Genomic DNA, 25,631 nt, shown 5'->3' on the forward strand with positions numbered 1-25,631 from the left:
GACGAGGCCCTCAATCAACTTACACGCCTGGTTGGACGGCGCAACTACGACAACGACCGCTGCAAGAGCCTTGAGGCCTTCGTGACTAGGCAGGAAGGTCTCTTGCATATGACTTACGAGTCAAATGAGGATTTGCACACATTACACATTAATTACTCGGAAGTAATAAACGAGCAGGGTTAAGCTATAAGGGAAGACTGGTAATATGTACAAGAACCAGAAGGAACGATATGAGTGGAAGACCAAGAACGAAGTTCTTAGATGAAAAAGTGTTTAAGATAGGGATGTAGTCTTTCGTACGTACTGTTCAAGTTATATATTGAAGAAGAAATGACGGAAATTAAAGAGTACAAGAGTGGGATTAAAATTCAAGCTGAAATGACATCAATGATAAGATTCTCTTACGACACTGCTTTCTTTAGTGAAAGGAAAGAAGAATTATAGGATCCGTTGAATGAAATGAACAGTCTCATGAGTACAGAATATGGACTAAGAGTAAATCGAAGAAAGACGAAAGTGATGAGAAGTAGCAGAAATGAGAAGAGCAGAAACTTAATATGAGAACTGTGGATCTCCCAGCAGACGAAGTTAAGGAATTCTGCTACTTATGCAGCAAAAGAGCACATGAATGTCGGAGCAAGGAGGACATAAAAAACACACTGGCATTGACAAAAAGGGCATTCCTGGCCAAGAGAAGTCTACCAGTATCAAATATAGGTGTTCATTTCAGGAAGAAATTTCTAAGACCAGTGCGAGCACAGCCTCGTATGCTACTCAAAAGTGGACTGTGGGAAAACCTGAACAGAAGAGAACCGAAGATGTGCTACAGAAGAAAGTTCAAAATTAGGTGGACTGAGGAGTGAGGACTGAGGAGGTTGTCTGCAGAATCGGAGATGAAATGAATATGTGTAAAATAATGACGAGAAGGCGTGACAACATGATTGGACATCTGTTAAGACATTAGGGATTAACTTCCGTGGTGCTAGAGGCAGCTGCATAGTGTAAAAATTGTAGGGGGAAACAGAGATTGGAATAACTGAGGACGTAAGTTGCAAGTGCTACTCCGAGATGAAGAAGTTGGCACAGGAACGGAATTCGTGGCGGGCCGCATCAAACCAGTCGCAAGACTAATGATGACTAATAAAAAAGAAGCTCTATACACTGCATGTGGCGGTAAACGCCTGCATATAAAGGGTGTCCGAATCCCCGTTGTAATGGTTCTTTATTTATGTGACCATTACGGCACTCCAACCCCAGTTCTCGATACCAGTAATATCGTACAACTTTTCTGCGAAGTAACAGACATATTTTTGTGACAATATTCACATTTGGTTTTATTAATGTATAGGTACTCCGATGTATCGATATATTACAGTGATACGGTTCTTGTGTGTATTCATTTCTGTGAGACTGTCATAATCTTTGACTTACTTGTAACCGTTTTGGCGCGAATGCGCAAAGAGCAGTCTTTGTCTCACTTTGCAGAAGTTACGTTGTTATTTCGCTATGTAAAAGAACAGTCAAGTCTTGTGTTCGGCTAAAGTGGAAATTAAATATATGAAGATTGATACAAAACTGTTTTATTGATGATTTGACAATTAAGAAGAAGTATATGTGAATTTACAGGAAGTTTAATAAAAATGTGGATCATGAACACCAAGTCAAAAATTATTCCTACCACACCATTGTTCTGATCTGGGACTGTCTGATCATTAAGAATGTCCTAAAAAACGCATTTGTTAGGTCTTCAAATATTGCTAAAATACAGATCTGGAACTTCTAGCAGTCAAAGTGGAATCACCCTAAAAACAATAAGATGAGCCATAACAACTTCGACGAAATCTACGTGGGAATCCATTCAAGATAAGTGCCAAAATTAATGACTTTTTTAGAGTGACTTAATTATTTCCATTGTGACGATACCATCCACAGTCAATAACTTTGTTGTTGCCCGATAAAGCGAACATATGCTGCGTGAGCAACATTATTAATCTGATTTCTAATCTACTTTGCAAGTAGTGGTATTGTTGGACCGTACAGGAGAGAATATAGCGAGTCTTACAGCAGTAATTACCATAACTACACGAATATGTGGAACAGTTACTTCAAAGAAATACAGTAGACGTATACAGTGTTAAGCGGCGGTAAACTGAAGAGTTCTGTTTCGGACGGGATATGTTGTTTTCACATAGGCGGACACGAACGAACTTCAGTCGATCGCCTCGACTGGCGTGAGGAGTCTGAAATGAAATCTGGATTTTTAAGAATAAAAAGCCGAGGAGGGGCACGAAAGCGACCCGCATAAATTATGTAAATATCCGGACCCGCTGTGAATCGGACAAGGTCTGGCTGGGAGCGAGCGCGCTGGCCGCCGTAAAACGGAGCAACGTGTGGCCGGCAGGTCTAGATGGGCCCCGGGGCAACCGCGGGATGGCAGATCCGCCACAGCCGCGCGACACATCCGCGTCCAGTCTGGCTGGAGACGCGGATCAAGGTCGTCGAGACGCGCCCCGGCAGCGCCCACTCGCCGCCAGCACGCGGGTACCGCTCCTAGCGAGACGTAGCGGTCTCTCCGTCCCTCACGCGCTAAACAAAATTTCCTTACACTATTCTTGACGTACGACTACGTACTCATGGTAGAGGGAAACTGTAAATGACCATTCTTCTTCAGAGTTATATACACTACTGGCCATTAATATTGCTGCACCAAGAAGAAATGCAGATGATAAACGGGTATTCATTGGACAAATATATTACACTAGAACTGACATGTGATTACATTTTCACGTATTTTGGGTGGATAGATCCAGAGAAATCAGTACCCAGAACAACTACCTCTGGCCGTAATGACGGCCTTGATGCGCCTGGGCATTGAGTCAAACAGAGCTTGGATGGCGTGTACAGGTACAGCTGCCCGTGCAGTTTCAACACGATACCACAGTTCATCAAGAGTAGTGACTGACGTATTGTGACGAGCCAGTTGCTCGACCACCAGTGACCAGACGTTTTCAGTTGGTGAGAGATCTGGAGAATGTGCCGGCCAGGGCAGCAGTCGAACATTTTCTGTATCCAGAAAGGCCCATGCGGTCGTGTATTATCCTGCTGATATGTAGGATTTCAAAGGGATCGAATGAAGGGTAGAGCCACGGGTCGTAACACATCTAAAATGTAACGTCCATTGTTCAAAGTGCCGTCAGAGCGAACAAGAGGTGACCGAGACGTGTAACCTATGGCACCCCATATCATCACGCCAGTATGGCGATGACGAATACACGCTTCCAATGTGCGTTCACCGCGATGTCGCCAAACACGGATGCTGTAAACAGAACCTGGATTCAATCGAAAAAATGACGTTTTGCCATTCGTGCTCCCAGGTTCGTCGTTGAGTCCATCACCGCAGGCGCTCCTATCTGTGATGCAGCGTCAAGGATAACCGCACCTATGGTCTCCGAGCTGATAGTCCATGCTGCTGCAAACGTTGTCGAACTGTTCGTGTAGATGGTTGTTGTCTTGCAAACGTCCCCATCTGTTGACTCGGGGATCGAGACGTGGCTGCACGATCCGTTACAGCCATGCGGATAAGATGGCTGTCATCTCGACTGCTAGTGATACGAGGCTGTTGGGATCCAGCACGGCTTTCCGTATTACCCTCCTGAACCCACTGATTCCATATTCTGCTAACAGTCATTGGATCTCGACCAACGCGAGCAGCAATGTCGCGATAGGATAAACCGCAGTCGCGATAAGCTACAATCCGACCTTTATCAAAGTCGGAAAAGTGATGGTACGCATTTCTCCTCCTTACACGAGGCATCACAACAACGTTTGACCAGGCAACTCCGGTCAACTGCTGTTTGTGTATGAGAAATCGGTTGAAATTTTCCTTATGTCAGCACGTCGTAAGTGTCGCCACCGGCGCCAACTTTTGTGTGAATGCTCTGAAAAACTAATCATTTGCATATCACAGCATCTTCGTCCTGTGGGTTACCTTTCGCGTCTGTAGCACTTTTAATGGCCAGTAGTGTATTTTCCATAGTATTACGTGTAGAAATACACTAAGAATAAAAAGAAAAAAAGAAGCACCAAGCAGTAATCATCCGAATGGGATTGGTACATGTGATACCTATGTTGAGTAAACGGAAGTTTACAGTTTCATAAAAAATGGATGATTCATTTAAGAGAAGAGGCTTCACAAATTGGCCAAGTCTGTTATGCGCTGGTCGACATCTGGCCCTTGTGCAAGCTGTTGTTGGGCTTGGTATTGATTGAGAGAGTTGATGCAGGTCTTCCTCAGTGACGTGTCGAATTCTGTCCAATTGGCAAATTAGATTGTAAATCCCGAGCTGCTTGGAATGTCCTGCCCATAATGCTTGAAAAGTTCTCAACTGGGGAGAGATCTGGCAACCTTGGTGGCCTTGGTATGTTTGGACAACTGAAAAACGACTAATAGAAACTATCGGTAAGTGCGGGTGGGCATTGTCTTGCTGAATTGCAAGTCCAGGATGTCTTGTCATGAAGGGCAACATAACGGGGCATAGAATACCGTCGACGTGCCGCTCCGCTGTAAGGTTGTCGCGGATGACCACCAAAGGGACCCTGTTATGAAAATAAATGGCACTCTAGACCATCACTCCCGGTTGTCGGGTCATATGACGGGCGACAATCAGACTGATTCAAATGGCTCTAAGCATTATGGGACTTAACATCTGAGGTCTTCAGCCCCCTAGACTTAGAACTACTTAAACCTAACTAACCTAAGGACATCACACATATCCATGCCCGAGGCAGGATTCGAACCTGCGACCGAAGCAGCAGCGCGGTTCCGGACGGATGCGCCTACATCCGCTCGGTGACAGCGGCGGGCAGTCAGACTGGAATCGCATCGCTGTCCCACACGATTCCAGATATGTCTTCCGCTGGAATTTCATTGACTACTGTAGAATTGTCTTCAGTGATGAGCCGCGCTTTGAACTGAGCCGCGGTGTCCAGCGTCTGCAGACGCTCCAGACATCGGTGGGAAACCACCCTGACTGTGGCCCGCCATATGGCCCGACTACCACGAGTGATGGTCTGGTCGTTATCTGCGGCACCCTTACAACACACTGGCACGTTGACGATATTCCATGCCCAATTTTGTTACCCTTCATCGGCTTAAGTTCCAGCAATGTAATGCTCGCCAGCACAAGGCAAGAATTTCTGCTGCTTGTCTTCGCTCTTGCCAAACCCTACCTTGGTCAGCAATGTCGCCGGATGTCTCCTCGGTTGACAACATTTGGAGCATTATGAACAAGATCCTACAACTATCTAGGTATTTTCACGACCCAACGAGCCAATTGGGCGGGCTTTGCCGTGATATCTTGCAGAAAGACACCTAATAACTCTGCCGATCATTGCCAAGTCGAATAACTGCTTACGTAAGGGCCAGAAGTGCTCAATGTTTGAAGCTCTTTCTCTACGATAAATCATTCAATTTTCCTGAAATTGTGACCATTTGATTTTCTGTACACATAAATCATATTTAGCGACTTCCGGCCCATTCTGATAATTTCACTTTGGTGCCTCTTTCTTTTTTCCTTTGAATGTGTGACGGGATCATTATACGGTGAAAGGGTACAATACTGCTCGACATAGGAAATATGGACGACAACATATGTCTTTGTTCTTGTCAGAACAGCATTTTTTTTAATAACGCCATTTTATTTAATACACCGAAGCTGGATACCAATGTAGGAAAGAAGGACAATTTATATATTTTATTATTCCTTAAAATAAATCCCTATATCCAGTTTGGTGATGTTTGTGAATTGGATGAATGGCTGGTAGTCTGCTGACAACAGATAGTGAAGATATATTCTATAATCATCTTTGAGACAGTCCTCTGGTCACCTTTGGCGGAACCAAAGAGAGGAAGTTTACCAGAGCACTAGAGGGCCTGTAATGTGGCTGACCAATACGCGTGGCAGGGTCCTCCCCCACTTCTGCGGAAGCGTGGGATGACCGGATGAACGGCCATGTTTCGGCACTCTGTCGCTGGTTTCTGAGGCGTGAGGACGTGTTTTATGTGTGCTCCAGAAAAACAAGTTTAAATGAAAATGGTATGTATGTGGAATATTAAAGAGTAGACAAAAATAATGATTTCTCTTTTCAGAAACTTTTGGTGGGAGGCTCAGGTAAATTGTGGGAAATAGACAGGCAGGTAAAATTCATTGGGAACATAGGATTCTTCAGAAGTGACCAACGGTCACAATGAAACCACGTGTTGTAATTAAAAGATGAAATACATGCGTGTGGTAATATTGTAAGAGGTCCGAGCCGATGTAATTTCGATGTATTGCTCATGCGCTGCCTGCGATATGAAAGGTATAAGAGAATCGCTGGCCAGAGAGCAGTGTTGACTGAGTAGGTACTGTGTAGCTGTAGCAGTGGCTAGTCTGCCCTGGTCTGCAGTCTGCTCTGGTGTGGTATGGTGTATCATGTTGGCTGGGCCGGTCGCGGTGCAGCGATGCCGGAGCCTGAGTATTACTGTATAAGGTAAAAAGCAGCCTCGCGCATATCTAGTAATGTTATGTGAACTCCCATGTAAATCTTTAAAAAAAATGTCCTAATAATAATCTTTGTGATATAAAGAAATTTCCAACAAGCATTCATTTCAATTTAAAGAATTTACTAATTTCTCCAATCCATGATCATTCCGATTGTTGCAAAAGAAAAATCAGTTGCTTCCTTTCATAAATGACAAATCTATGGGGCAGCATTGCACAGAGCTGTGCCGGAAAAAGTTGTTGTAAGAGCAGATAGTTGGCGACTTTATTGAGGTAAGAATTTTTGCTTTTTATTCAGAATGATCTTACAGGTCCATGACGCAGCACTGCTGTCGTCCAAGATTTACCAGGTTACTGAATTTATTTTTTTATTACGAGGTCTAAGAATTTTTCTGTTTCGAGCTTACATTAAATGAGAAAAGAATTTTGTGGGTGCATTAAATGTGAATGCATTTCTGTACGGAGATTATAAATAGGAACCAAGTTTGTTCTGAGCTTACACTAAAATTAGAATCATTATCCATAATAATATTTATTTAATCATTTTTTGGTGGGGAGGTTACACTACACTGCTCTCTGGTCAGCGATTCTCTTATACCTTGCACATCGCAGGCAGCGCATGAGCAATACATCGAAATTACATCTGCTCGGACCTCTTACAATATCATGATGAAATATTTGCGTGTGTAAATCTATGTTGAAACTATTTAAGAACTACGTGTGCAGAACTTGAATTAGAGACAAGCACTTCCACGTGAAGAGTAGAGTGTGGGTCTCAACCTGACTATGAGACAATAAAAAAGTATAAGTGCTTGTCCAAGCTTTCAGTTGAGGACCCGTGTGTGAGATAACTAAGATAACAAAAATTTCAGTTAAGAGATACATTCGTGTGACGCTAGCTTGATATTCAGATACTTTGAGATTGAATTAAGGCGAGTCAGCCATCTACTAGGCAACACCATGGTGTTGCATTGCACAGGGAGATGTGCGTAAATCCTCCAGAGTTTGTGGTAGGGAAATTTGTTACGTGGGTCAGTGACGTGTGAATCTGGGACGACTATTGATTGATGCGGAAAAGCAGAACAAGTAGATAACCAAACATTTTGTTTCTGAGATGTGTTTCATACTGCCGATGTGATTTATTTTGTATATTTAATCTGCGTGATTTGCACGAGACAGTAGCGAATTAAATACGCTGGGTCAAGCATGATTTTCCTTAGTAGTGCCTGATAGTCAATAAATTCGTTATGTTGCTAATGAATGAGCTTATGAGAGTATGGTAAAGGATGAAGTCGCGAAAGATTCCTTACCAATCCAGAAGGTGCACAGTAGCAATAAATAAAAACATTACGATACCATAGAATAGTGAAATGCTTACGTAATGTCATGCCCATTACGTGGAGAATCCCTTGTTTAACTATTGTGTTTAAGTGTAATGCAAGAAATTAGGCAACATTAGCGTGAAAGACTTTATTAAAATAAAAGAGGAGATATATGAAACAAATGGTGGTCTTGATTATTGAGTTGTGGGTAGCCATTTTGTTGAGGCATTATACCATAAGCTCCATATTTTGCTTGTAGTCCCAAGCTTTGATGCTACAGAAAGGAAATGTGGTCTTCCCAGGGTGGAGTGAGTGCACCAGAAATGTGCACAAGCTATTATCCTATGCGTTATCCATTCCGTTGCGTTAAGAAGTAGAGACAAAATAAATAATAGCTTGACTGTTAGGCGCTAGGGCTCTAATTTCAAGCATAGTTGCAGTGGGTATGATAAATCATGAAAATATTTCTGATGTAAGACACTCGCTTGGCAGGCCACTCATCTAGTAGGCCTGACTACTAAATGCCACAGATGAGAGGATAACCTCCCAACGTAAATTGAATGTGTAGGTGAGGAGACAGGATAGGAAAGGGGTTATTGATGTCAGCTGGATCAGGACATTACTCGGAATCAGCAGCGACGAATGAAAATGTGTGCCTGGCCGGGATTCGAAACCGGGATCTCCTGCTTATTAGGCAGGTGCGCTAACCACTGCGCCATCCAGGACACAGTGTTATCGCACCTGCACGGACTATCTCGGCCAGCCTCACGGCCAACCCACCGAGCGGCAGCTATCCTCAGTTCCTGCCCATGCTCGCTACTTTGAGATTCCCACAGGAGGTCAGACGTTCCAGTGGAATCAATTGTATGAATGTGTGGCGTCTTGTCTTTCGAACTATTTATTCACTTACAGGGTGTTTCAAAAATGACCGGTATATTTGAAACGGCACTAAAAACTAAACGAGCAGCGATAGAAATACACCGTTTGTTGCAATATGCTTGGGACAACAGTACATTTTCTGGCGGACAAACTTTCGAAATTACAGTAGTTACAATTTTCAACAACAGATGACGCTGCAAGTGATGTGAAAGATATAGAAGACAACGCAGTCTGTGGGTGCGCCATTCTGTACATCGTCTTTCTGCTGTAAGCGTGTGCTGTTCACAACGTGCAAGTGTGCTGTAGACAACATGGTTTATTCCTTAGAACAGAGGATTTTTCTGGTGTTGGAATTCCACTGCCTAGAACACAGCGTTGTTGCAACAAGACGAAGTTTTCAACGGAGGTTTAATGTAACCAAAGGACCGAAAAGCGATACAATAAAGGATCTGTTTGAAAAATTTCAACGGACTGGGAACGTGACGGATGAACGTGCTGGAAAGGTAGGGCGACCGCGTACGGCAACCACAGAGGGCAAAGCGCAGCTAGTGCAGCAGGTGATCCAACAGCGGCCTCGGGTTTCCGTGGGCCGTGTTGCAGCTGCGGTCCAAATGACGCCAACGTCCACGTATCGTCTCATGCGCCAGAGTTTACACCTCTATCCATACAAAATTCAAACGCGGCAACCCCTCAGCGCCGCTACCATTGCTGCACGAGAGACATTCGCTAACGATATAGTGCACAGGATTGATGACGGCGATATGCATGTGGGCAGCATTTGGTTAACTGACGAAGCTTATTTTTACCTGGACAGCTTCGTCAAAAAACAGAACTGGCGCATATGGGGAACCGAAAAGAACCATGTTGCAGTCCCATCGTCCCTGCATCCTCAAAAAGTACTGGTCTGGGCCGCCATTTCTTCCAAAGGAATCATTGGCCCATTTTTCAGATCCGAAACGATTACTGCATCACGCTATCTGGACATTCTTCGTGAATTTGTGGCGGTACAAACTGCCTTAGACGACACTGCGAACACCTCGTGGTTTATGCAAGATGGTGCCCGGCCACATCGCACGGCCGACGTCTTTAATTTCCTGAATGAATATTTCGATGATCGTGTGATTGCTTTGGGCTATCCGAAACATACAGGAGGCGGCGTGGATTGGCCTCCCTATTCGCCAGACATGAATCCCTGTGACTTCTTTCTGTGGGGACACTTGAAAGACCAGGTGTACCGCCAGAATCCAGAAACAATTGAACAGCTGAAGCAGTACATCTCATCTGCATGTGAAGCCATTCCGCCAGACACGTTGTCAAAGGTTTCGGGTAATTTCATTCAGAGACTACGCCATATTATTGCTACGCATGGTGGATATGTGGAAAATATCGTACTATAGAGTTTCCCAGACCGCAGCGCCATCTGTTGTTGAAAATTGTAACTACTGTAATTTCGAAAGTTTGTCTGCCTGAAAATGTACTGTTGTCCCAAGCATATTGCAACAAACGGTGTATTTCTATCGCTGCTCGTTTAGTTTTTATTGCCGTTTCAAATATACCGGTCATTTTTGAAACACCCTCTAAATGGGCAATGGATCCACTTTGTTCAGTGTGAATGCACAAAAAATGGTTCAAATGGCTCTAAGCACTATGGTACTTAACACCTGAGGTCATCAGTCCCGTCGACTTAGAAACAACTTAAACCTAACTAACCTAAGGACATCACACACATCCATGCCCGAAGCAGGTTTCGAACCTGCGGCCGTAGCAGCAGCGCAGTTCCGGACTGCAGCGCCTAGAACCGCTCGGCCACAGCGGCCGGCTGTGAATGCACAGGTACGTACATCAGTAATTCCTTTCCTTTCCTTTACCCGCACCTCCACCTTCAATTTACATATAATTTGTCACAGCTACGGATTCCCCGTGGCGTCTGTCCTTTCGGACATGTCAGAAAGAACGGACACAATGCATTCATGTATGACTTATCACGGTATAAGTGTACATGTATGTGTGTGTGGGTGCTTTATCACGGGATAATTATATACTTTTATTTTTATAATTATATTTTATGATTTTGGTTGGGGTGGCTTTAGATATTGTGGGCTAGCATGAGACTTGTAATTAACTTATACCGCGATAACACTCGTACGGACATCGGCTGCCCCGAAATGCGTACGATTTAATATTTTTTAAACACATCGCGCGACTCACCGCCCTCTAATAATTAGTTTGCTTGGGCGCTGCTATTTAGAAAAGAAAATATGCGTATTCTTACGCAATATGTAATTATTAATATGGGTCTTAGTGGCTATTGGTTATTTATGTTCCAAACTACATGAAGATTATCTGAGATATTGCGGAATGTAATGATTTTCAATATTTCTTGTTAATTATTTGCAAGGCAAAACTGGAGAGAATCTCATCTGCCGTTAGGCGGCTGAAATGAAACATACTGAACGCATTCAGTGCTGTGGATTTTAGCAAATGAAATTTATCACTATTGTCCTTAACTTTGAAATTAATGAAAGATCAAAATTGAGAAGTCTCTCGCATTTACATTTAATATTATGGTATGAAATTTTAATTAAATAATACAGTCAGAGTAATGGCCGACTAAATCCTGCCAGCAGAGATGAGCTCCCTGCACTACGAAGTACCGAGCGAGGTGGCGCAGTGGTTAGACACTGGACTCGCATTCGGGAGGACGACGGTTCAATCCCGCGTCCGGCCATCCTGATTTAGGTTTTCCGTGATTTCCCTAAATCACTCCAGACAAATGCCGGGATGGTTCCTCTGAAAGGGCACGGCCGACTTCCTTCCCCATCCTTCCCTAATCCGATGAGACCGATGACCACGCTGTCTGGTCTCCTTCCCCAAACCAACCAACCAACCAACCACTACGAAGTTCTGTAAAAATTTAGATAATTATAATTAATGGTTGCGATCATGAGGTGACAACTAAGTCAATAATACACACTTTGTAATAACAATTATAAGTATATTTTACTAAATTACAACCAAACTTACATTAAATATTAACCAGCGCTACAATGGCGGCTTACCTCTAGACGAAACAAAACAGGAGAGTTTTTTTTTTTTTCAATCAAAGCATTGTCTCTGATCTTCATGGCCTATGTTACACAGAGATTATACCAAAAAACTGTGTTTTTTTAATTACATCGATTTTGTGTTCTGATATTAATAACTTACGTTCTTTACTATTTGTTACACATCGCGCAGACGTACTTACTCTTTAGATAATTTATGTTTCACGTGTCTCACAGCACAAACTTCTTTTCCCTTTCTCCAAAAGTCCATTTATGTGACGTACCGTCACAGACTGAATCATTAATAGAACAGTAAATTCACCGAGATTGCATTCTGCACACTAGATGACGTCAAAGCATGACAAGAGTTTTTGTTGTTGGAGTATGCAATACTTTTATCTGTTACAACAGTGCAGCGTACAAAAAAAATGGTTCAAATGGCTCTGAGCACTATGGGACTTAACATCTATGGTCATCAGTCCCCTAGAACTTAGAACTACTTAAACCTAACTAACCTAAGGACAGCACATAACACCCAGCCATCACGAGGCAGAGAAAATCCCTGACCCCGCCGGGAATCGAACCCGGGAACCCGGGCGTGGGAAGCGAGAACGCTACCGGACGACCACGAGATGCGGGCTGCAGCGTACACACAGAAGTCATTATGGTAAACTAAAGCAGTGTAAACGCGCGTTGGTATCGACAATTTAGGGACAATGGTTGTATTTGAAAAGAGAGAAGTACCTCGCTACCAAGTGTGTCAGATGGAGCAATGGAGAGCGTGAGGAAAAGTTACGTACGCGGTCCAAAAAAATTGACGGCCCACGCAAGCCACTAACCTGTAATACTGCAGCGAACTGTGTGGAAGATTTTGCGACCGGGGTTACATATCAGACCGTGTCGTCGGCAGCTCGTGCAACAATTAAAACTAGAAGATTATGGCCGATGCTTTCAACTTTGCATCACAATGCAAGAAGCACTTAAGGATGAACATTTCGCCTCCAAACTGATATTCAGTGGCCTTCCATTTACCTGAAAAGGTTAATCGCCACAAATGTGAGAGTGTGGCCCATGAACGAAATTCCCCGAAGGTTAATGTATTCCGTGTGAGGTCACTGTCGAAGTTGTATGGGCTGTGAGAAGACTGTTAGGAGCACCTCTTATCTTGATATGTAGCGTTTGTAATTGTTTTCATTGCTGACTACTAATTCAAAGAATTTCATTTTCCGAGAAGACGTCCCGTCCCAATTCCCCATTGGAATATCAATGTTCGTCGTTACCTAAACGACGAATTTCCTCATCGCTGGATTGGGCTTAGTGGTAAAGATGATGTGACCCTTTTTCCCTTAGCCACCGAGGTCGCCTGTCCTAACATCTTGTGACTTTTTCCTTTGAGGATGTATGAAGGACAATGTTTCTGGCCCCCGCGGCAAAAAACACTCGAATAATTCAGGGCACGCATCAGTACTGCTGTGATAGCCATTGATAAGATGTTGCTACATAACGTGTGGAACAAACTGGACGTATGTCGACTTTAAGCTGATTTTCAGTGAGCCGCGCGGGATTAGCCGAGCGGCTGGTCCCGGCAGAGGTTCGAGTCCTCCCTCGGGCGTGGGGGTGTGTGTTTGTCCTTAGGATAATTTAGGTTAAGTAGTGTGTAAGCTTAGGGACTGATGACCTTAGCACTTTAGTCCCGTAAGATTTCACACACATTTGAATATTTCTTTTCAGTGACGATACACTCTTCCATTTATCTCGTTAATCGCCACAGGAGCAGTCATGCAATACTTGTAAAGTGCAAATACAAGCCGAGCGGGTTTAACCGAGCGGTCTGAGGCGGTGCAGTCATGGACTGTGCGGCCGGTCCCGGCGGAGGTTTGAGTCCTCCGTCGGGATGGGGGTGTGTGTTTGTCCTTAGGATAATTTAGGTTAAGTAGTGTGTAAGCTTAGGGACTGACGACCTTAGCAGTTAAGTCTTGGGTGTGCAACGTTGGAACTATCCGAATGGAACAGAAATCAGCAGACGTGATATACATGTACAGACAAGCAAATGATTACAATTTCAGGAAAAATGGATGATTTATTCAAGAATATGAGCTACAGAAATTAAGCAAGTCAGTAACACGCTGATCCACCTCTGGATTTTATGCAACCAGTTATCCGGCTTGGAACTGATAGGTAGGGTTGCTGTATGTCCACCTCAGGAGAGATATTGTGCCACATTCTGCCCAATTGGCGTGTTAGAGCGTCAAAATCCTGAGCTGATTGAAGGATCCTCCCTATAATGCTCCAAACGTTCTCAATTGGGGACAGACTTGGTAGCCTTACTGGCCAAGGCAGAGTTTGGCAAGCACGACGACAAGCTGTAGAATAGAAACCCTCGCCGTGTTCGGAAGGGCATTATCTTGCTGAAATGTAAACCCAGGATGGCTTCCCATGAAGGGCAACAAAACGGGGCGTAGAATATCGTCGACGTATCGCCGCACTATAAGGGTGCCGTGGATAACAGTCAAAGGGGCCTAATATGAAAACAAATGACATCTCGGACCATCACTCCTAGCTGTCAAGCCTTATGGCGGGCGACAGTCAGATTGGTCTCCCACTGCCGTCTGGAAATCTCCAGACACGGCTTTGCTGGGTATCGGAGCTGACTTCGAAGCGGGACTCATCACTGAAGACAATTCCACTTCGGTCAATGAGATTCCAGGGCGAAGACGTGTCCGAAGTCGCACCATACAGTGGTGGGATACGAACTTGACTGTCAACAGAACACGGCCCGACAGGCAGGAGTGATGGTGTGGGTTGCCATTTCTAATCATAAACAGGACCCCTTTGGTTGTCACAGCACAACGGTACGTCGACGACATTGTACTCCTGTGTTGTTCCCTTTGATAGTAAGATAATGCCCGGTCGCACATGGCGAGAGTTATTGCCTCTTGTCTTCGTGCTTTCGAAACTCTACCTCAGCTAGTGATCTTGGCATATCTCTTTCCAATTGAGAAGGTTTTGACATTATGGGCCGAGTTCTCCAACCGTCTCGAGATTTTGACCGTCTAACGCAGCAGTTCAAAAATGGCTCTGAGCACTATGGGACTTAACATCTGTGGTCATCAGTCCCCTAGAACTTAGAACTACTTAAACCTAACTAACCTAAGGACATCACACACATCCATGCCCGAGGCAGGATTCGAACCTGCGACCGTAGCAGTCGCGCGGTTCCGGACTGAGCGCCTTAACCGTGAGACCACCGCGGCCGGCTAACGCAGCAGTTGGACGGAATTTGGCAAGATATCCCTCCGGAGGACGACCAACAACTCTGTCAAGCAATGCCAAGCCGAATAACTGCTTGTATAAGGGTCAGAGGCAAGACAACACGTTATTGACTTTCTCAGTATGCGAAGCCTTTTCTCTTGAACAAATCAAATTTTTCTGATATTGTAAGCATTTGTTCCTCTGTACATCTACATCACATCTACAGGTTTCCGTTCATTTGGATAATTCCTGTTACTACAACGTATTACAAGCCAGGTTCCCGTGTTATTCTTCTTCTTTTCCTTTTTTCTTTTTCTCTTCTCTAGTATCGTCCGTTTGGATCAGTGCACGTCATTTCATGCGGTCTATTGCTTCTCGTTAAGTTAGGCATTTGACAGTGAGAGGATAGGCTGTGCTAATGACTGAACGGAGCGGTGCCCATGCGATGTGTCCATACCAACGAAGTCTTCATTCCTGTATCTTATCATTGATTCGAGTCACTCCAGGTTTTTTCGAAACTCACTGTTGTTCATATGATAGAGTAGACAAATGTCTAACAATCTATTCAGTATCATATTCCCGTGACATGTAGTGAGTGCTCAGCGGTTCCAGGTGTGGGTCAATACTTGATATCATATAATACAACTGGTCTCACCATTGTGTGGTATTTCTTTGATTTTAGGGAGATATGCAACTTCTTATGGCAAAAATTATCATTGACGTCTCTGAATCGCATCCAGGCAGCACTGATTATAGATCGCCCATCCTCACTCCCATTGCCTTCATTTTGTAGCTGAAAATCTAGGTATCGATGTGTAGCTATCTCGGTGAAAACAGCTCTAATTAATTTTGTAGTTCCGGAGATGTAACAGTTTCGAGTCAGTGGCGTGTAGATGTCTAAACGGAGGCTAAATCCTTGCAGGCCATCATACCATCTTTGGACCTGAATTTCTGGAAACTGGTATCCGGTGCAAGCACCACATCATCGGCGCATAGCATTTTTCACGGTACACACTTCTGTACGGCACGAGACATTGTAGCCATTATGGTAACAAAGAGTAGCGGAGACAAATCTGAGCCCTGATGAACGCCAGCTGTCTCAGGGAAGCTGTCAGTCAGTCCTGCAGAGCATCACAACCGGCTGCTGGCGTTTTTGTACAGATTTTTATCCAGTTTATGTACGTTTCTCGAACCTGAAGGTAAGAAAGCATACCAAATCATCTGATGCGGCGCTCGATCAAGTGTCTTCTCAAGGTCAAAATGTAGTGACTCTTCTACATCGGAATTTCTCCAACAGCTGCCGCGCAGCAAAAATTACGTCTATTGTGCCACATCCATAGAAAAACTCATAGTGATTTATTAAGATCTGAATTTGTTCGGCAGCCTGTTCTCAAAGATACTTTCGATTATCTTCATAGTTTTGGAGAGCGGCTGTGTTGGACGGTAGTTGGTAAATACAGCACGGCCACCCATGAGCTTAAAAATAGGTTCTGTGGTACTAGATGACCAATCGGTGGTTTATACCCACAACTAATGATGGAGCAGAAGAATACTCCCAGTCAGTGGAACACTTCATCGGAAGCCGTTCGTTAGCTAGTGGGAAATCGTTATTACTTTTTGGTTCACGTCTTAGCTGAGGTGGTTTGCAAATGATTTTCTCCCGGCCCTAGGATGTGCTTTCACTGAATAATTTCTTGACTACATGTTTCCTTCGGCAACACAGTGCCGAATTCGTTCCAACAAAAGCAGCATCTTGCGCGTGATAACGTCGATGTTGTTAGAAAGCTAAACGGTAATATTCTCCTTTATTGCCTATACTTATATGTTTACCCATGTGGCTCATTGGTAGTTTAACACCTTTCTACTTGACGATGTTTCCGGCAATAGAATGAGTGTCCTAAATATCACCCCTATGGCTGATGCCATCATCACCTGTTCTGACAGCTTTATGCAGGCCACCTTTGTTTCCATGCAGTCAAGTCCGAGCTTTGAAGGGCAGCTATGCACGTCGCTAGCACACGAATTTTTTGTTCGCTACTTCACAAAACATTAATGAAATTGAAAGTTCTTTAAACATGTTCATGAGTATTTTGACCTTAATTCAAGCTGGAAAAATGGCCATCCGATATTTTTCCCGTTAGTACCAAATGGCGTTAAATGGAGAACCGCTTAGAGGCGATATTAGGGACATTCAGGTGCAAAATTACTCTTTAGTTTTTTAATTATTGTATTCCAGTTTTGTGCTGATGCTGTGCCCTTTTCGACTCTCGTTTCCGATCTGACCCTGATTCTATGGCTCACTTAAGGACATAAAATCAATACCAAACGGGCAGCAACCAACTAGGAAGTGAAAAGGTAACTAGAGCAAAGTATTGACCAACTCCCAAAGAAGCTGTAAGATTTTAATGATTCTAATAAACAAAATGCCTCTGCCCTTTCCTCGACTAGTAATGCTGATCAAATAAAACACCTGAAACTAAGAATTGAAAGAAAATTATAGCTAAAAAACTTAAAGCAACGATGATTTCGTAAAAGAGTCATCGACTCATCGCTAATAGACTCAGAGATGATATCGTTATGTACGCACACACAAGGAGCGCTACCCTTATGTTTTTCCACGGAAAATACGCGGACGATTTCAGAGACGAGGAGTGGGTAAGATGCCCTCCACGCTTCAAGTGAAACCATGAATTTTGTGTTGCAGCCATGACTGAGAAAAAGAAACGCATTTGTTCTGTTTCCGTAAACAATCAATTTCTATTAATCTTTATTTAATTAGTTAATAAGATTTAAATACAGTCGACCATGTTTAAATACCTATGAATTAATTATAACGTGATATTGACACTGGGCGCTGCAGTCATGGACTCTGCGGCTGGTCCCGGCGGAGGTTCGAGTCCTCCCTCGGGCATGGGTGTGTGTCTTTGTCCTTAGGATAATTTAGGTTAAGTAGTGTGTAAGCTTAGGGACTGAAGACCTTAGCAGGTTAGTCCCATAAGATTTCACACACATCTGAACATCGTTGACACTGAATTAATTATAAGTACCTAAGAGCAAATAAGTCGTTAGTATTGCGAAGGTACTTCTTTCGTTTCATTAAAACGTTCTTTTACATTCAAACAGCTTTCGGAAATGAAACCGATATTTCGATGGATGGGTACCCCTCATCAAGGCGCAATTACAATGAGAGAACCACTGTAAGGAAATTTAAAACATCTGTATAAGGAGTTACGCGGAACAAGATTCATAACGTGTCATATGTTGAAAACCAACACACTCACTGTAAACCATTAGCGCCAGCGCGCAACCAAAGATAACTTAAGCAGAAACCTCCGTCTTTGTTTATAAGGCCACATGCTCATTTAATATCAACTGCTTCTTTAATAACACTGCCCCAATAGCTGGCAGAGCACGTCAGAAAGTTTTTGTTGTTCGATTCAATAGGATGACTGGTACCGAGGCAATGTTCTGCAATAGCAGATTTGCTCGGCTGTTGTAAGCATGCGTTAAACTTCACGGTCCTGGTAGTCTGATAACATGCACTGCTGCAGGAGATACGGTAGACACCTGCCATAGGCAAATCTGAATCATCGCTTACAGACCCTATACGGACCGTAATCTCAAACGGTAATCGAAAAACACACTTCAGGGGTATTTACGCCGAATACGACCACTCCGCCGGCAGGAGTGGCCGAGCGGTTCTAGGCGCTTCCGTCTGGAACCGCGCGACTGGTACGGTCGCAGGTTCGAATCCTGCCTCGGGCATGGATGTGTGTGCTGTCCTTAGGTTAGTTAGGTTTAAGTAGTTCTAAGTTCTAGGGGACTGACAACCACAGATGTTAAGTCCCATAGTGCTCAGAGCCATTTTTGAACGACCACTCTTTGCGCAAATGATATCTGTATAGGGCAAAGGGGCAGTAAATTTAAATGCCACCCCGTTATTTTCATCACGCACTAAGTTCACGGTTGGTTGCAAGCGTAAAGCTCCTCTGATTTGGCGTTCACTATAGCCTGGTGAAAGGTGACATCGAGTTGGGCTAAGCTAGATTTATGGATTAAGGTACAAAGAAATCATTTAGGCCACCAGAATGACAACCATCAGCCTGAGGATGCAATCAATGTGAGTTAGCTTCCTACAAACGTCACGTCCCTACTTACCATCAATCTTCCTCTTGACCAACAAATGAAGAAAGGGGAGAAAGCCACTCTTTTTCACGTCCTTACTGAGAATATTCATGTGGAGGTGGAATCCACGTGTTCTAAAAAGCTGTTCAAATTCTCACTTTCACGAGCCCAAATGACAAAAGTACTATCTACATATCTGAAAATGAACGCAGGTATCAGTGTCATCGACTCCAGCCGGAAGATTTCGAGTAAGGTAAAATAGCCTCGGTGACTTCAAATGCTCAACAAATTTCAGAGGGAGACAGGACAAGAACGTGGCCGTGTGTTGGGGACAGCTTCTCTCAAAATTCGGGAATCCCAGTTTCCAATTCAAGTCCATAAAATGTTACAGTATAGCAGGAAGAATGCATGACTTAATATGTAAGCGAATCAGAGGTATATTAAAAGCGGTTTTACTTTACAGGTTACTATCCCTCTGTGTAGGGGCTGTATTTCTTGATATTCTTTTTTTAAACCAGCAAGGTAAAACAGAGTCCACTACTTCCACCACATCAAGTGGATTTAGTGCTCACGTACTCACACTGAGCCGTGAACACTTCCCAGTTTATCAATGGGGGATAATTGAAAATTATTATTACTATTATCGGTGCCATGCGTGCAATGGTCGTGCCAGGCGCGCGATATTGAATCTTGATCCTATCATTGATGGCGCGAGACCTGCACGACCTTGTAGCAACCGTTATAGTTCTTCATTATTCTACTGTGACACTAAGGATGGTTTCACGCAATGAAAGGGAGAATGTGCAGATTAAAGGACTCATTTATTTAACAGTTGAATACTGAACAATTATACAACCAAATGGGGGTGGGGGAAGAAAGAATTGAGTTCAGCAGCGTGCCCCAACGCTCGTTCATAATAAGCCACGATAGCAGGAGACAAGGAATTTTAGGGACGATCGTCGTATTATCAAATGGTGTCCAATTTACTAAAGGAAGGGGTTGCAGGCATGCAACGACCAGCTCCATGAATCAGCCAAAGACTAAGAAAGATGCTACTGTGGGTGAATCGCTAGGTAGCCTCCTGTACTAAAGGAATACAACCAGCAAGACGCGAAACTATTCATATAACTCTGGCTCGCGGTCCGACTACGTTAACGAAACATGAAGCGGCGCCAGACACTCACCACGTGGCGTAGGACAAAGGGCACAAGTTTTCAAGCTAGGAAGACATAAATTCTGAGTCAAATTTTACACAGAAGAACTGAAAGAGCTACTGTCGGACGAAGTGGAAAAGTGAGCATGAATGTATGCACTTTAGTGCCGTACTGCAAGCTTCTGTGACTAACCAACACGTCTCGCACATTATGCCCGACTGTATAAAGAAAACCCCACAGTCTTATAACACGGAAAACATTGCATGAACCGTAATTCAAGGAGCGCACATCAGTACAATGACCTATAAGGTTCCCTCTGGGCCGCAGGGCGCGAATCTACAGTGCACGTCGGCGCTCATGCTTACCGAACTTGGCGGTGGGGTAAATGCACTGGACAGCGGTCTTACTGTGCTTCCGGGACGGGTAACGGTCATCAACGCATTAGCTACCTTTTCTTGAAGCTAATTGGCCACCTCATGCGCAAGTGTACTGGACAGCAGTCTTACTGTACTTCCGGGGCGGGTAAGCTTCATCAACACATTAGCTACCTTTCCTTGTTCATCTCCTGGAAGCAGCACCTCCGGCCTCAGGCACGGTCACACTAGAACTGACTACTGCCCCTTTGTCCACTATCCATCCGCGGAGGGCGGTTGGCGCCCGCCCGCGAAAAACGGGCGCGCACCTGAACTGGCCTATCATAGGGCCGGAATTTCACAGGGAGGCGACCTCGCGACGTTAAAGATGAGAAGAAATATCAGTTACAAGGTCGGTAAGGCAGGTTGGGGAACTGAGAGCAGGAGAAACTTTGGCCACTACTGAACTTTCAAACGCCACCACGTGCTACCCTGGCGATCGGAAAAAGGATAGGAAACGGGGAGCCATCGTGGCTGCTAGGAAGACTGCTGCCCTCGCCCATAAATAAAGAAAATTCCTGGCGCCAAGCTCCTCTCACAGATCAGTGTGAGATAAGCTGTAAAAATCGTCAAATAAATCAGGCAACCCATGGAAATTATCAATATTACCTGAATTATTAGTTTACCGAATACCAGAATGCGTGGATTAGAAATATGAAATGCGAGCGCTGAATGGTGAATGAAGTGCACTTCTTTCAATACGGCTGCAAAAATTTATACACAGAGCTGCCGCCTCTGGTAGCAACAATGATCTAACACGGCTGAGGATCGAGTCTAACAGAGTACATATGAAAGATAAGGATACGTTATTCTACGTTGTTTCAACTCTATACCAGAGTCGATCAGTTCTAATGGCTGGCGCTTGATGGTGAACCAGTCTCCTGCTAGCACGTGAACAGATGTTGTCACTGGGTGACCAGTGTAGTAATATTAGGACTCTCTCTATATTGAGGTGGATCACGACAACACGGCAACATACAATCTTGCGTTGTCTTGTTGCAAGACTGAAAGAAGTCGGATTAAAATAAGATATCGAAGCTATTCAGAGGTGAGCTGCTAGATTTGTTATCGGTAGGTTAGATTAGGATCCAAGTATTACGGATATGCTTAATGAGCTCAAGTGGGAATCCCCGGAGGAAAGAAGACATTCATTTCGAAGAACACTACTGAGAAAGTTTAGAGAACCGGCATTTGGAGCTGATTGCAGAACGATCCTACTGGCGCCAACATACATTTAGCGTAGGTATCACGAAGATAAGACACGAGACATTAGGGGTCATACGGAAGCATATAGATAGTCGTTTTCCCCTCGCTCTATCTGCCAGTGGAACATGAAAGGAAACGAGTAGTTATGGTAAAGGGTACACTCCACCAAGCGCCGTGCGGTGGCTTGCGGAGTATGTACTCGTATTTAGATGTAGACGTTTATCGCGATGCTGCACTCAAAACCGGGCCTCCTCTGAAAAGACAATGTGGTGCCGTTCCGGTGTGGAGTGTCTGCTATTAGACCTCTCTCTGGTGTCACATAAAGGGAAGCCGAAACAAGGGTCGCCATGCTGACAGTTCGAGGTGGTCCAATCGTTATCGCTGTGGAACGACGGAAGCAATTCGTGGAGGCTACCTTAGACATCGATCCCTGGAGTGCATGAAATGTATTCGCAGTTGCGAATATGGACAACCAACAGCTGTATAATGGAATGACGTTAACGAAAATTTGTGCGGGACCGGGACTCGAACCCGCATTTCCCGCTTATCGGGAGCTGCCGCCTTTCATTTGGCCATCCCAGCATGACTCACGGCCACACACAAACTCCCATATGTTGTACGTACTCGTACATTCATTATGTATATCCCGCACTTAAGAGACATTTTAACTAAAATCAATTAATTTTTTATTTATGCTGATAAATACGATATTACATTGCCTGTGTTATTCCCAATTACGATGCAAAGTTCCCTCGGACATGCACGCAGAGACAGAAGATCAGTGTAGTTTATGAACAATGTTCTGCGAAGACTGTAGAAACAATAAATCTGTGTACCCCTTCACCCAAAAAGAAATAGACATACAATTTGAGGACTGAGAAACAAAAAGTCTCCAGGACTGGACTGGATCCCTGTTGAAGTATTACAAGCCAATTACATAGTTACCTGGGCGAACTGTACAACAAGCGTCTCTCGCAAGGAAGGGTGCCCACACCGTGGAAGAATGCTGAAATGGTAATAATAATGGACAAGACAAGGGTCTGATGATACCCAAATCCTACAGCCAAGTTTGAACGTTCTCTGCAAGATACTTGAAAAACTATTATGGAAGAGATTACAAGATCATACACTGCTACACGAGCTGAGCACTACTCACCAATACAGATTTTGCAAGAGGCAAGCCAACTGAAGACCCAATCAGAAATGTAATTTCACTAGCGTCAGATACTCATTCTATGTGCGATCTATCGATGATGATCGATATTACTGGTGCATTCGATAACCTGTGGTGCCCGTCTTTGGTAGCCATATGGAGTCGGAGTGTCCAGAAGTGCTGTAGAGCTGCCTAAGAGATTATTGCCATGGGCGATGTGCTTCTTCAAACTGCCCAGGAAAGAAAATAACGGGGACAATAACGAAAGACTGTCCGCCGTGATCAGTGTGTGTTTCAAAGTTCCGATATGAAGCACTGAAGCCCATACTTCGCAAGTTACATCACAGCGGTAACATAGGCGGACTGGTAGCATTTGCAGATGACGTCCTTTCCCTTATAAGTAATGACTCCAGAAGAATTATAGAAAACAAATGTAATATGGCACTCCAAGAACTTCAGGGCTGGTGACGAAGTGTTAAATTGTCGCTAGCACCTCACAGAACAACGTATCTCCTGCTGAAGGTGAACCAAGCACGAAAATCTAAACAAAACTGAACGATGTAACGATTCGATTAGGAGAAGCGCAGTAACAAGATATCTGGGGATAAATGTGAAGGCACGTCGTAACTTTGCGCATCATATAGAGGAAAGGTACAAACGTGATGAATAAAATTATAGCCATCGGAAAGAGGCTATTTCGACTTCCCCTGAAGACAATCAATGCATACCATCAATCTATGTTGGTATCAGACGTAGGACTGGAGTAAGCGTTTGCGCTCATAGATTGCAGCTGGTGAAGCCAGCCTGTCGGCCGGGGTGGCCGAGCGGTTCTAGGCGCTACAGTCTGGAACCGCGCGACCGCTACGGTTTTAGGTTCGAATCCTGCCTCAGACATGGATGTGTATAATGTCCTTAGGTTAGTTAGGTTTAAGTAGTTCTAGGTTCTAGGGGCTGATAACCCTAGAAGTTAAGTCCCATAGTGCTCAGAGCCATTTGAACCATTTGAAAACGAGAGCCTTTTACTTCTTAAAGGAAAGCGATCTAACTGAAGTACGAAGCATAGCTGGAAGTGAGGCCAATGCAAAAAACGTATTACAATTGTGGCAAAATGAGTGGAACACCTCAGGCGCAAGCAGGGAAACATACGAATTTCTCCTTAACGTCAGAGAGAAACTAAAAATGAGATTTCTTAACCAGTCGAATGGAGTGATACATTACATGGCCTGTATGCTACATATACATACAAAATCAAAACACAGAGGAACGATAGCTGCGCCTGCGGTAGTGTGTGCACACCAGATTCCCTTATACAGAAGCAATATTCAAATATGGTTTCTGAGCTAGAAAACCGCTGCGAAATTTCTTCTAATAGCATTATGAGAGGCACTAATGTTTTGTGAGGATAATTATCTTAACTCTAGTATCAAACCAGATATTGAAACTAGTATAAATTTTTTTAATGGAATTGTATACTTTTCGTAACTACACTCAGTAGATCTGGGAAAGACAATTACAGTGGTATACTGCTTTTTAGTAATGACGTTGAAATCTTTCGCACAAGAGTCCATGAAATGCACTCAAACTGGAAAGCAATGTGGCCATCTAGAGGTCCCATGCCAGGCTCCGTCGTTATATTATTTTTGTATGTGGAATTACGGCTTGTGCTAGGTTCTGGCGCATCAGATGGGGCTTAGGAAAACTATTTCAAGTGTGAGTACGTTTCCAGGTTTTTGTGGAAACGACTACAGTTTCGTCAGGCACTTTTCCATCACCTTTTTGACAACATTTGTTTGAGACACGCTGTGTAACTATAGCCTGTCTAGCTTCTCCTCATTGATGTACATGTCTGCGTGCAAGAAATGCTGAAACAGAAATGACCCGCCGATAAACAATGCAGGTCCTGCTAGTTCTGCAGTGCCGATAAGTAAACAACCGAAAGGCTTGATACAACGATGTAGCCTGGCATGAGCGTGTTTACAATTCAATAGTAGATTTTGGCTGACTTCCTTTCTTCAGATTATTTCTCGGAGTCTATTTCAAAAAGTTTCAAACTCAAAATGAAGATGCATTATATCACTGTACTCGTCTTTTCAAGCGCTTCTGAATGGTGTTAAAAAAGTATGTCATTGAATTTTTTTTTTTAAAAAACTTGCTTCAGTATCTCGATCTAAACAAGAGTTAAGATTCTATATTACATACCAAAGTAGGTGCATCTTATTTGCCGAAAATCTCTTTTCGTTATCTGGAACCATACACGAAATAACTGGGGCGTTACGCCTTACGTGACTTACGTTGTATGTGGCTGCTTCGCAGTAGACTCCACATACCTTATCCTTTGCACTGGATTCACTCTGTCGCCAAACGAAAGATGCTTCCGGTTTCATCACTGCTGCTATTAGATATGTAATAATGTGTTAAAGTTTACGTGATTTTATCATTTTTTGCTCTTCAGTACGTCAAATGTGGTCTACTTTCATTCATCCCGGAGATTATTAGCTGTTGCTATAGTTTAAAAATCGATAGTTTCTGCATACTGCAATG

General features: G+C 43.8%; 1 non-coding gene across 1 annotated transcript; it reads right to left on the reverse strand.

Annotated features, from left to right (window-relative positions):
* Positions 1-8,515: 8,515 nt before the first annotated feature.
* Positions 8,516-8,590, reverse strand: Trnai-aau. The gene has a single exon. It is a non-coding gene; the product is annotated as a tRNA-Ile (tRNA).
* Positions 8,591-25,631: the final 17,041 nt, after the last annotated feature.

Source organism: Schistocerca americana, chromosome 2, assembly GCF_021461395.2.
Source record: "Schistocerca americana isolate TAMUIC-IGC-003095 chromosome 2, iqSchAmer2.1, whole genome shotgun sequence".
Taxonomy (NCBI): domain Eukaryota; kingdom Metazoa; phylum Arthropoda; class Insecta; order Orthoptera; family Acrididae; genus Schistocerca; species Schistocerca americana.